The following is an 11196-nucleotide window of genomic DNA, read 5'->3' as shown; positions in this document are numbered from 1 at the left end:
AGTTCTGAGGAAGGGCCACTGGACCCGAAATGTTAACTCTGTATTGTCCTTCACAGATGCTGCCAGACCTGCTGAGCTTCTCCAGCAACTTTGTTTTTGTTCCTGATTTGCAGCATCTGCAGTTCTTTCGGTTTTTATCACCTTACATTTGTCTGGCTTAAACTCCATCTGCCACTTCTTCGCCCAAGTCTCTGGTCTATCTATAACATGCTGCGTCCTCTGTCAATCCTTCTCACTATCTGTTGTTCCTCCAATCTTTGTGTTATCTGCAAGCTTACTAATCAGGCCACCTACATTGTCTTCCAAATCTTTCATTTATTATAAACAGCACTGATCCCAGCATTGATCCTAGGCCTGCTGAGTTTCTGCAGCAACTTCTGTTTTTTGTTTCTGATTTACAGCATCCACAGATTTTTGTGTTTCTTTTTCTCGTTAAGAGTTGGAAGTAGTTGTGTTGAGCAAATTTTGAAAGTATGCCATGATGAAATGTGAAGTATTTAAGCATTTGCTCCTTCTTTGGATTGTTGCATACCCTATGTTGCAAACCTCTCTAGTAAGGCCGTAGTAAATACAAATAAATGTGACATTTATGACCAATCAATTCAGCTGAAAAAAAGTGGGTGTGCTGTGGATTGTTTGTCTCACTGAAGCATGCTGTGTTATTGAAAAGGCTGGAACTGCTGCTCCCGACTCCTAATCCAGTCCTCTCCCAAATCTCTATTTTTGAAAATCAATTTATTTTCTTTTATTGTTTCCACTTCCCTTATTCCTTCTCTAAACTTCTCTCTCCTGGAAGATTGAGCTGTCAACCTTATTGCTAGAAAAGTTGATAGCCACATGAAATGGCATCTCTGACTGTTTCAGACTGTTCTCTTCTCTCTGTGAACCAGTAACCTAATGGTAGTGTCAGCTTCTTCTTCCATTTTTCCATCTTTATTATCATTGCAAACACTTTGGCTGATTAAGCAGCTCAGCTCAGTATTTAACATTCTCTTTTGTTTTTAATAGATATGTGCCAAGTTAAAACAGCGACAACACCCCAGAAGCACTTTGCAAACTGTAAAGCACTTTAGGACATCTTGAAGCAACGCGACAAAGCATTTTCTCTGTTAAAATTTGCATTTCAGGACATCATCAAGCACATTACAGACATTAAAGACTTTTTGAAGTGTCATCACTGATGCAATGTAAAAAATGCAGTAGACAACTTGTGCACGGCAAGTTCCCACAATCAGTAATATGATAAAGTCGATTGATCTATTCTTTGGTTGAGGATCAACTTGGCTAGTGCACAAGAGAGAAATCCTTACCCTTCATCCGTAAACAGTGGTCTCTATCCTCTGATCAGTGATAATCAGAGAATGGACGAACCCTGTATGTTGCATTCTGGATCTCTCAGAAGACCAGACACACTGACTACAGGATAATTGCTCAGGGCACTGAAATTTCTGATGGGCAATTACTCGGTGTCTAGAACCATCGCGCACAAATCAGAGTTAGATTCAAAGATGTCAGATGGATCAGGATGATTGATGATTAGTTGGTGCGCAGGAGAAGTTAAAGGATTGAACAACAGCTCTAAACTCTGCATAAATATAAAATGAAAATCCAAATTACACGCACTCACCAATGATCACTTACACTGACTCCCAATCACTCACACCGACCTGCAACCACTCACACTTACCACAACCATTCACACTCACTCCAATCACTCACGCTCACTCTAACCACTCACACTCACTCCAACCATTCACACTCACTCCAATCACTCACACTCATGCCAGGCACTCACATTCATGCCCAAACACTCACACTCAACCCCCAATCACTCACACTCAACCCCCAATCACTCACACTCACTTCCAATCACTCACACTCACTCCCAATCACTCATATTCTCCTCAATCACTCACACTCAAACCCCAACCTCTCACACTCACCCACACCCCAATCACTCACACCAATCTGTAATCACTCAAACTCACCCCTATCACACACATTCACTCCCCACTCACTCAAATTCACCCCCAATTATTCAGACTCATCGTAATCATTAAAACTCACTCCCAATCACTCACACTCCCCTCATTCCCAATTTTTATTTTCTTTATTCATTCACGGGATGAGGGCATTGCCGGCCAGGCAGCATTTATTGCCCATTCCTAATTGCTCAGAGGGCAGTTAAAAGTCAACCACATTGCTGTGGGTCTGGAGTCACATGTATAGACCAGGTAAGGATGGCAGTTTCCTTCCCTAAAGGACATTAGTGAACCAGATGGGTTTTTCCTGACAATCAACAATGGATTCACAGTCATCATTAGACTTTAATTCCAGACATTTATTGAATCCAAATTCCACCATCTGCCACTGCAGGATTTGAAGCCAGGTCCCCAGAACATTTTCTGGGTCTCTGGATTAACAGTCCAGTGATAATGCCACTAGGCCATCGCCTCCCCAATCCTTTATACTCACCCTCAATCACTCAAACTCTCCCTCAATCATTCACACTCACCCTCAATCGCTCACACCAACCCGCAATCACTCACACTCATCCTCCAATGACTCACATTCACCCCAATCACACTAAACCCCAATCAGTCACTGGTGCTCATGTATTGATGTTGGCAGGCAGGAAACAAAGAATAGGAACAAATGGGAATTTTTCCAAGTGGCAGTTTCACAAAAGGTCGGTGAGTGCCTGGAATGCGCTGCCAGAGGAGTTGGTGGAAGCAGACCCAATAGCAACATTCAAGAAGCACCTGAACAAATATGTAAACAGGAAGGGAATAGAGAGATACAGATCCTGCAAGTGAAGACAGTTTTAGTAAGGACGGGCAAAATGTGTTGGTGCAGGCTTGGAGGGCCAAAGGCCTGTTCCTGTTGTGTATTGTTCTTTGGTCTTTCTTTGGCAGGCAGTGACTACAAGGTTCGTAGGTATCAGTGCTTGGACTGCAGTTATCACTCGTCATATATATGAATGATCTGGAATAGGAAACTGAATCTCCATGTTTGCTGACAACATAGAGCTGGGTGGGAGGGTATATTGTGAGAGGGAGACAGAGATGCTTGAGTGTGATTTGGACAAGTTTAGTGAGTGGGCAGATGTTTTGCAGATATAGTATAAATGTGAGGTTATCCGTTTTTGTAGCAAAAGTAGGCAGGCACCTATAATCTGAATGGTACCAGATTATGAAATAGCAGGGGGGAATGAGACCTGGGTGTCCTTGTACATCGCTTGGAAAAGGCAAGTGGTATGTTGACCTTTATAGCAAGAGGACTTCAGTACAGGAGAAAAGATGTCTCGGTACAATGGTGGTGAGGCCACACCTGGTGTATTGTGCGCAAGTTGTGGTCTCCTTTCCTGAGGAAGGGTGTCCTGATGGAGTGCAATCAGGTAAACCAGACTGATTCCTGGAGCATCCGACTGACATATGAGGAGAGATTGAATCCGTTGGACCATGTTCTCTGGAGTTTAGAAAAATGAGCTCTTATAGAAACCAATAAAATTTTAACAGGGATAGTAGGAACTGCAGATGCTGGAAAATCTGGGATAACAAGGTGTAGAGCTGGATGAACACAGCAGGCCAAGCAGCATCATAGGAGCTGGAAAGCTGACGTTTCAGGCCTAGACCCTTCATCAGAAAAAATTTTAACGGGACTGAACATGACAACACAGTGTGGAGCTGGAGGGACACAGCAGGTCAGGCAGCATGAGAGGAGCAGGAAAGCTGATGTTTCAGGTCAGGACCCTTCTTCAGAAATGAGGGGGAGGGGGAAGGGAGATCAGAAATAAATAGAGAGGATGGATGGGGCTGGGGAAGGTAGGTGGGATGGTGATAGGTGAGTGCAGGTAGGCAGTGGTGGGGATTGGTCAGTGGGATGGGTGAGGCAGATATGTGGGAGAGAAGATGGACAGGTTGTGTCAGGTCAAGGAGGCGGGGATGAGAGGGAGGGTTGGACATGGGATGAGGCCGGGGGTGGGGAGATTTTGAAACTGGTGAATTCCATGATTAGGCCATCGGGCTGCAGGCTCCCAAGGCAGAATATGAGGTGCTGCTCCTCCAGTTTGCGGGTGGCATCATTGTGACATGGAGGATGGACATGTCACCCAGGGAGTGGGAGGGGGAGTTTAAAAGGTTGGCGACCAGAAGATGTTGTTGTTTATCGTGTACAGAGTGCAGATGCTCTACGAAATGGTCTCTGAGTCAACACTTGGTCTCACCTATGTCGAGCAGGGCAGATCAGGAGTAGCAGATATAGGAGATGAAGTTAACAGATGTACAGGTGACCCGCTGTCTGATGTGAAAGGTTTGATTTGGGCCTTGAATGAAGGTGACGGAGGAGGTGTAGGGGCAGGTGTAGCACTTCCTGTGGTTGCATGGAAAGGTGCCGGACGTGGTGGGATTTGTGGGGAGTGTGGAGCTGACAAGGGAGTCGCGGAGAGAGCGGTCCCTACCAAAGGCAGATAGGGGTCGGGAGGGAAATATCTCTTTGGTCGTGAGGTTGGATTGTAGGCGGTAGAAGTGGCGGGCAATAATACTTTGAATGCGGAGATTGGCTGAGGTGATATGTGAGGACAGGGGTTATTCTGTCTTTATTTTTGTTGGGAGGAGGGGGATGTGAGGGCAGAAGTGTAGGAAATGGAAGAGATGCAATTGAGGGCATTTTTGATCACCAGAGGGGAAAGCTACAGTTCTTGAAATACGGGGACATCTGGGATGTCCGGGAGTGGAACGCTCCATCTTGGGAGCAGATGCAGCGGAGGCGGAGGAATTCGGAGTAGGGGATCACATTCTTGCAGGAGGGTGGGTGAGAGGAGGTGTGGTCCAGGTAGCTGTGGGAGTCTGTGGGCTTGAAATAGATGTCAGTTTTGAGGCAGTTATCAGAGATGGAGATGGTGAGGTCCAGGAAGAAGATAGAGGTATCAGAGATGGTCCAGGTGAACTAGAGGTTGGGGTGGAAGGTGTTAGTAAAGTTGATGAACTGTTCGAGCTCCTTGTGGGAGCACGAGGCGGCGCCGATACAGTCATCAATGTAACGGAGGAAGAAGTGAGGGATAGGGCCAGTGTAGCTGTGCAAGAGGAATTGTTCCATGTATCCTACAAAGAGGCAGGCATAGCTTGGGCCCATGTGGGGACCCATGGCCACCCTCTTTATCTGTAGGAAGTGGGAGGAATTGAAGGAGAAGTTGTTAAGGGTGAGGACAAGTTCGGCTAAGCAGATGAGGGTGTCAGTGGAGGGGGAGCTCGTCGGGCCTGCGGGACAGGAAGAAGCAGAGGGCCTTTAGACCATCTGCATGGGGAATGCAAGTGTATAGGGACTGGACGTCCATGGTAAAGATGAGGTGTTGGGGACCAGGGAATCGGAAGTTTTGGAGGAGGTGGAGGGCATGGGTAGTGTCACGGACGTAGGTGGGGAGTTGCTGGACCAGGGAGGAACAAAACGGAGTCAAGGTAAGTGGACATGAGTTCAGCGGGGCAGGAGCAGGAGGAGACAATGTGTCAACCAGGGCTGTCAGGTTTGTGGGCTTTGGGAAGGAGATAGAAGCGGGCGGTGCGAGTTTGGGGAACAATGAGGCTGGAGGCTGTGGGTGGGACATCACCTGAGGTGATGGGATTGTGAATGGTCTGAGAGATGATGGTTTGGTGATCAGGGGTGGGGTCATGATTGAGGGGGACAGTAGGAGGAGATGTCAGCGGGTTGGCGCCTGGCCTCGGCGATGTAGAGGTCAGTGTGCCATACTACAACTGCACCACCCTTGTCTGCGGGTTTTATGGTGAGGTTGGGGTTGGGGTTGGAGCGGAGGGAGCGGACGGAGTGGAGGGCTGCATGTTCTGTGGGGGAGAGGTTGTAGTGGGTGAGAGAGGTGGAGAGGTTGAGGCGATCGATGTTGCGATGGCAGTTAGAGATGAAGAGGTCGAGGGAGGGTAGGAGGCCTTGGGGTGGTGTCCAGGAGGATGGGGTGTGTCAGAGGTGGGAGAAGGGGTCTGTAGAGTGGGTTAGACTCGGTCTTAAAGAAATGAGCACGGTGGTGGAGGCGGCGGAAGAACTGTTCAATGTCCAGGCGTGAGCAGTATTCATTGATGTTTGGGTGGAGGGGGATAAAGGTGAGTCCTTTACTGAGGACTGACCATTCGTCCTCAGTGATGGGGAAGTCTGGGGGAGGATGGTGAAGACCCGGCAGGGTTTGGGGCTGGGGGTAGGTGTAGAGCTGGAGCTGCATGTGGGGGTCGAGACTGTCTCAGGAGTGGAAGTGATGTTGTTGGCGGCAGTGGCGGTGGAAGTGACATCGTTGGTGGTGGCGGAAGTGACATCGTTGGTGGCAGCAGCAAATCTAGAACCAGAGATCACAATCTAAGAATACAAGATCGGCCTCTAAGAATACAGAGATGAGGAGAAATGTTTTCACCCAGAGAGTAGTGAGCCTATGGAATTCTCTGCCACTGAAATTGGTTGAGGCCAAAAAGTTACAGCTAGTTTGTGGTGTTAAAGGGATCAAGAGTATGGACAAAATCAGAATGCAGCATTAGCCATGATTACACTGAAATTGAATGGTGGAACAGGCACAGAAAGCTGAATGGCCTACTCCTGCTCCATTTTTTTTTGTTTTCTGGATAGTCACTATGTGAGCGTACAGTGAGAAATCTCAACTATCATGTGCAGTGTAAATTGGAAACTTTGTTCTACCAAATATTCTGTATTATTTGTTTGTTTTGGTTGTGACTCATTTTATGGCTGATCTAGTCTCTAACTACAAGTAAAGTTGACGTTTCGGGCCTAGACCCTTCTTCAGAAGAGTCTAGGCCCGAAACGTCAGCTTTCCTGCTCCTCTGATGCAGATTGGCCTGCTGTGTTCATCCAGCTCTACACCTTGTTATCTCAGATTCTCCAGTTCTCCATCTGCAGTTCCTACTATCTCTAACTACAAGTATCCAGGGTCAAACCCCACACTAGGTTTGTGAAGAATGCAAAATCTATGCCGCCTCTCCAGTGTACTCCATCTGGGAGTGATGATCACCAACAATCTATCCTGGTCCATCCAAGTCGACACCACTGTCAAGAAAGCACAGCAATATCTCTGTTTCCTCAGAAAGCTAAGGAAATTCGACATGTCCGCAATGACTCTTACCAAATTTTATAGATGCACCATAGAAAGCATCCTATTTGGATGCATCACAGCGTGGTAAGGCAACTGCTCTGCCCAAGACCAGAAGAAACTACAGAGGATCGTGAAAACAGCCCAGTCCATCATGCAAGCCAGTCTTCCATCCATTGACTTCACCTATATTTTCTGCTACCTCAGGAAAGTGACCAACATAATGAATTACCTCTTCCACCCTCTTCCATTGGGCAGAAGACTTAAAAGTTTGAATACACATATGCATAGATTCAAAAACTACATCTTCCCTGCTGTTATTGCACTTTTGAGCCGACCTCTCAAATGTTAACGTTGATTTCTCTCTCTGCACCTTCTCTGTGGCTGTAACACTATATTCGACACTCTGTTCTGCTACCCTGATGCACTTTGTATGGTATGTTCTGCCTGTATAGCACACAAAACCACACTTTTCACTATAACTTGGTGCATGTGACAACAATAAATCAATCAATCAAAAAAGTATTGCACTAACAGAGGTGTCATCTTTTGGATGAGATCTTCATCTGAGGTCCCATTCACTTTGCTTGTCTATTTCCATGGCATTATGGCAAATAAGAACCATTGTCTTGGCCAATTTACATCTTTCAATCGACAACACAAAAACTGATTATCTGGATGTGATCAGATTTCCATCTGTAGAAGCTGGCTGGAGACAAATTTGCTCATCCATTTGTGACCAAATGAGAAGGATGATTTGGCTCCTCTCTTTGCAACTTTATCAGTTGGCTGCAAACAAAATTAGACTTTTTTTTTAATGAGCAGTTGTATCACACTTCAATTAAAACATAGATCACTTGTTCAATGTTAAAAAGCTCATTACAAGATGTTCTTGAGTGGAAGAAATAAGATTGTCATTAATTACTCTTCACAAAAAAAATGCAGCATCTGTTGCAAGTATAAAGTTTAAAAAGTGATTGTTCTTACAGACAGGAAAATAAAAAATATATCTTGTTTAAAGTCCTTAGAGTCCTCAAGTCCCTAGAACCTGTAGTGTGATGTCTTTTAACCTGAGACCACAGTTATCCAATTGAAGTCTTGAGTCCTCAGCAGTAGCATAACTGGGAGACTTATTTGAGCAAGCAGTAAATGGATGTTTTTCCAATTTGTTTTGTCATCAGGAGTTGTCTTTCGAAAAGCTGAAAAGAAACAGAGACCAAGAGAGTACTCCAGTTCTGCTGTTACAAATCTATTCTACCCCTTTCAGATCTGTTCAAAAGTAATTGCCTGAAATGCTCGGGATATGTCTATTCTCATGTCTGGCTATATTGTTTTATTTACCCAGTTGTAAAATCTTCATCTCCAGTATGTGAAAAGTATGAAGCAAACGGGTGATACAGATTGGAGTCTCAATGATTTTTATAACAATGTTAATTCCAGATCAGACTGATCCTTGAAAGATCCCAGCTATTAAAAACCATACAACAGGTGTCAGCAATCAGGAGCTCACTTTTACCCCTGTCATAGTGACACAGATGAGACTTCAAACTCACTTCATTTGCTGTAAAGCATCTGGAGGTAATTAAGATATTATACAAATGCAAGTCAGTCTTTCTTTTTGAACTATATGACATAAATTTACAATAAGTCTCTGATAGCCATGTACACTTCAAAAACATTAAAAACAAAAACAAGAAAAACAACTTGTATCATAGAAGGAGGGTATTCACCAGCTGTGCCATTGTTGCTTTCTTTTGTAGGGGCATCCAGTTAGTTACAGTTCTGGAGAAATTTCACTGAACACAAAGTATTAACTCTGATTTCTCTCCACTGATGTAGCCAGGCCTGCTGAGCTTTGCCAGCAGTTTCTGCTTTTATTTCCAAGGTTATTGAATCTGTTTCTGCCATCATTTCCGACAATTATACATTCTATATCATAAAAAGAAAGACTTTGTTGATGGCCATCTCCTCAATCCCTCTCCCACTACCTCCCCAGGTCTTCTGACTATGACCTTAAACCTGTCCTCTTAGGTTCCCGCGTCTTCCACAAGCAGAAACATCGTCTTTCTTTTTACTTATTCATTTGTGGGATGTGGGTGTCGTTGGCTGGGCCAGCATTTATTGTCCATCCCTAGTTACCCCTTGAGAAGGTGGTGGTGAGCTGCCTTCTTGAACCGCTGCAGTCCTCCTGCTGTGGGTTGACCCACAAATGCCATTAGGGAGGGAATTCCAGAACTTTAACCCAGCAAAAGTGAAGGAATGGAGACATACTTCCAAGTCAGGACGGCGGGTGGCTTACCAAACTCTTCATCCAAAATCCATGATCGTTTTGAACACTTTTTGATGAATCTCGCCTCAAGCTCGGCTGCAAAGAATGAACAAAAAAAATAATAACCTCCTTATTTCTCCAGCCACCTGACGATCCTCACTTATAATTAATCTGTTTAGCCTGAATAGTGATGAATACGATTGCGTCTGCAACCTTTAATAACATCCTCTTCAAAGAGCAATTTGTTTTCTATATATATATATAAAAGATAGGCTTACAGTCATCTTTCCCTGGCACTAGATGTCTCTATGGCGCTTCTCAAGCACGTTGCAGAGCAAACAAGCAGCCTGAGGAAGTCAAGTCTCTCGATGCTTGCTTGAGCCCATGTGTTTGTTACTCCGGAGTGACAGGGTTGAGCAGATTTATCGCTTGCTTCACGACCCGGCAGTATACTGCATTACCCTAGAGCAAGGAATGAGGTGGGTGGCGAGGCAGGAATCTGAACGCCAATTTGTGACAAGAGACACCGGTAACTGGGAAAAAGGGTTGGATGGATTCAAAGATGGGGCCGGTGGTGCTGGAATAAGCATCACTGGCAAGACAGAAAGTGGTACAGACAAAAAAAAAATTATGCGAGGGATAAATATTACAAAACAAGAGAGAGACCGAGAGGCGCTTGAAAATTAAATATGGGGCATATTGCAAAGAGAAAGAGAGAGACGCTGAGCAGGAGGAGAGTGGGAGCTTTGCTTGTGCTGAGCTCTAGATATAACTTCAGAGGAAAGCTGCCGCATTTTCTTTGCTGTTGAACCGGCCGCTCGCTGCTGATCCTTTGTGCACCTGTTAGAGACAGGTAGGGGGAGCAGGATCACACGGGAAATTCCAAGCGACCCTACTGCCATGTGCTACTGAAATGACACCATTAATAATTGATGCTATTTCATGGCGTGTTTTTTTTTTCGCTCTCTCTCTCTCTCTCTCTCTCTCTCTGTCTCCCCTCTCTTTCCTCTGTCGGATCCTGGGGAACGTTCCATGCGTGAGAGAGAAAAACCAGTGTAACTCTGGCCTGCAGCCCTTTCAATTATTCAGCTTTCTTTTTTTTTAAAAAAAACCTTTATGTGTTTAAAGCGTCAGATAAACTGGAATGGTTTATGAGCTGTGGTTTGCGGGCACGTTTTGAATACTGGAGAAGAGAGAGAGCAGGTCTCCTGTCAGACAAATGAAAACTGCAGATCTAACAGTCGCGGTGTTCCTACATATACTTTGCGGGTAGGTACAGTCAGAGCCATTATATTGGAGCTGCAGATGTATCAATGTGTTCCTGATCACGTTAAGAGATTGCTTAGAGATGTTGTGAAAAGGGTGGGGAAGGTGGGTGGGGAGGAGGGAGATTTGAAGAGTAATTATTAATTAGCGATTGGGAATCAGATGCATGATCTCACTTGATCTCGAACGTAACTGGATTTGGGAATATTCCCCTCGTCCCCGTCACTTGCAGCGGAATTCAGGCGAAAAAAGAAACCCATTTGAGAAAACAAAGCCCAGAAGGATGTTCTGGTCGCAGGTATCAGCCTTAAGGCTAACCCTTAGCTGGGTGTAAGCAGCTTCCAGCCGCTTGCTGTTGGCCATTATTCAGCCTTTGGGTCTGGGATGGCATCACTGCATTGCATGGTCCAGCTTCGACACCGCCGATGCGCTTCTTTTACAAACTCGGGTTCTCAGAGGGACAGGGAGAGAAGGTAACTCAACTTTGAGAATGCTGTTATCTGGCAGGAACCCGGGCTCACTTGCTGTCGGCTCTTCCAGACCCCGCGCTCCCCACGCCCCC

Source organism: Rhincodon typus, chromosome 14, assembly GCF_021869965.1.
Source record: "Rhincodon typus isolate 14 chromosome 14, sRhiTyp1.1, whole genome shotgun sequence".
Taxonomy (NCBI): Eukaryota; Metazoa; Chordata; class Chondrichthyes; order Orectolobiformes; family Rhincodontidae; genus Rhincodon; species Rhincodon typus.
This window is presented reverse-complemented; position numbering follows the sequence as displayed.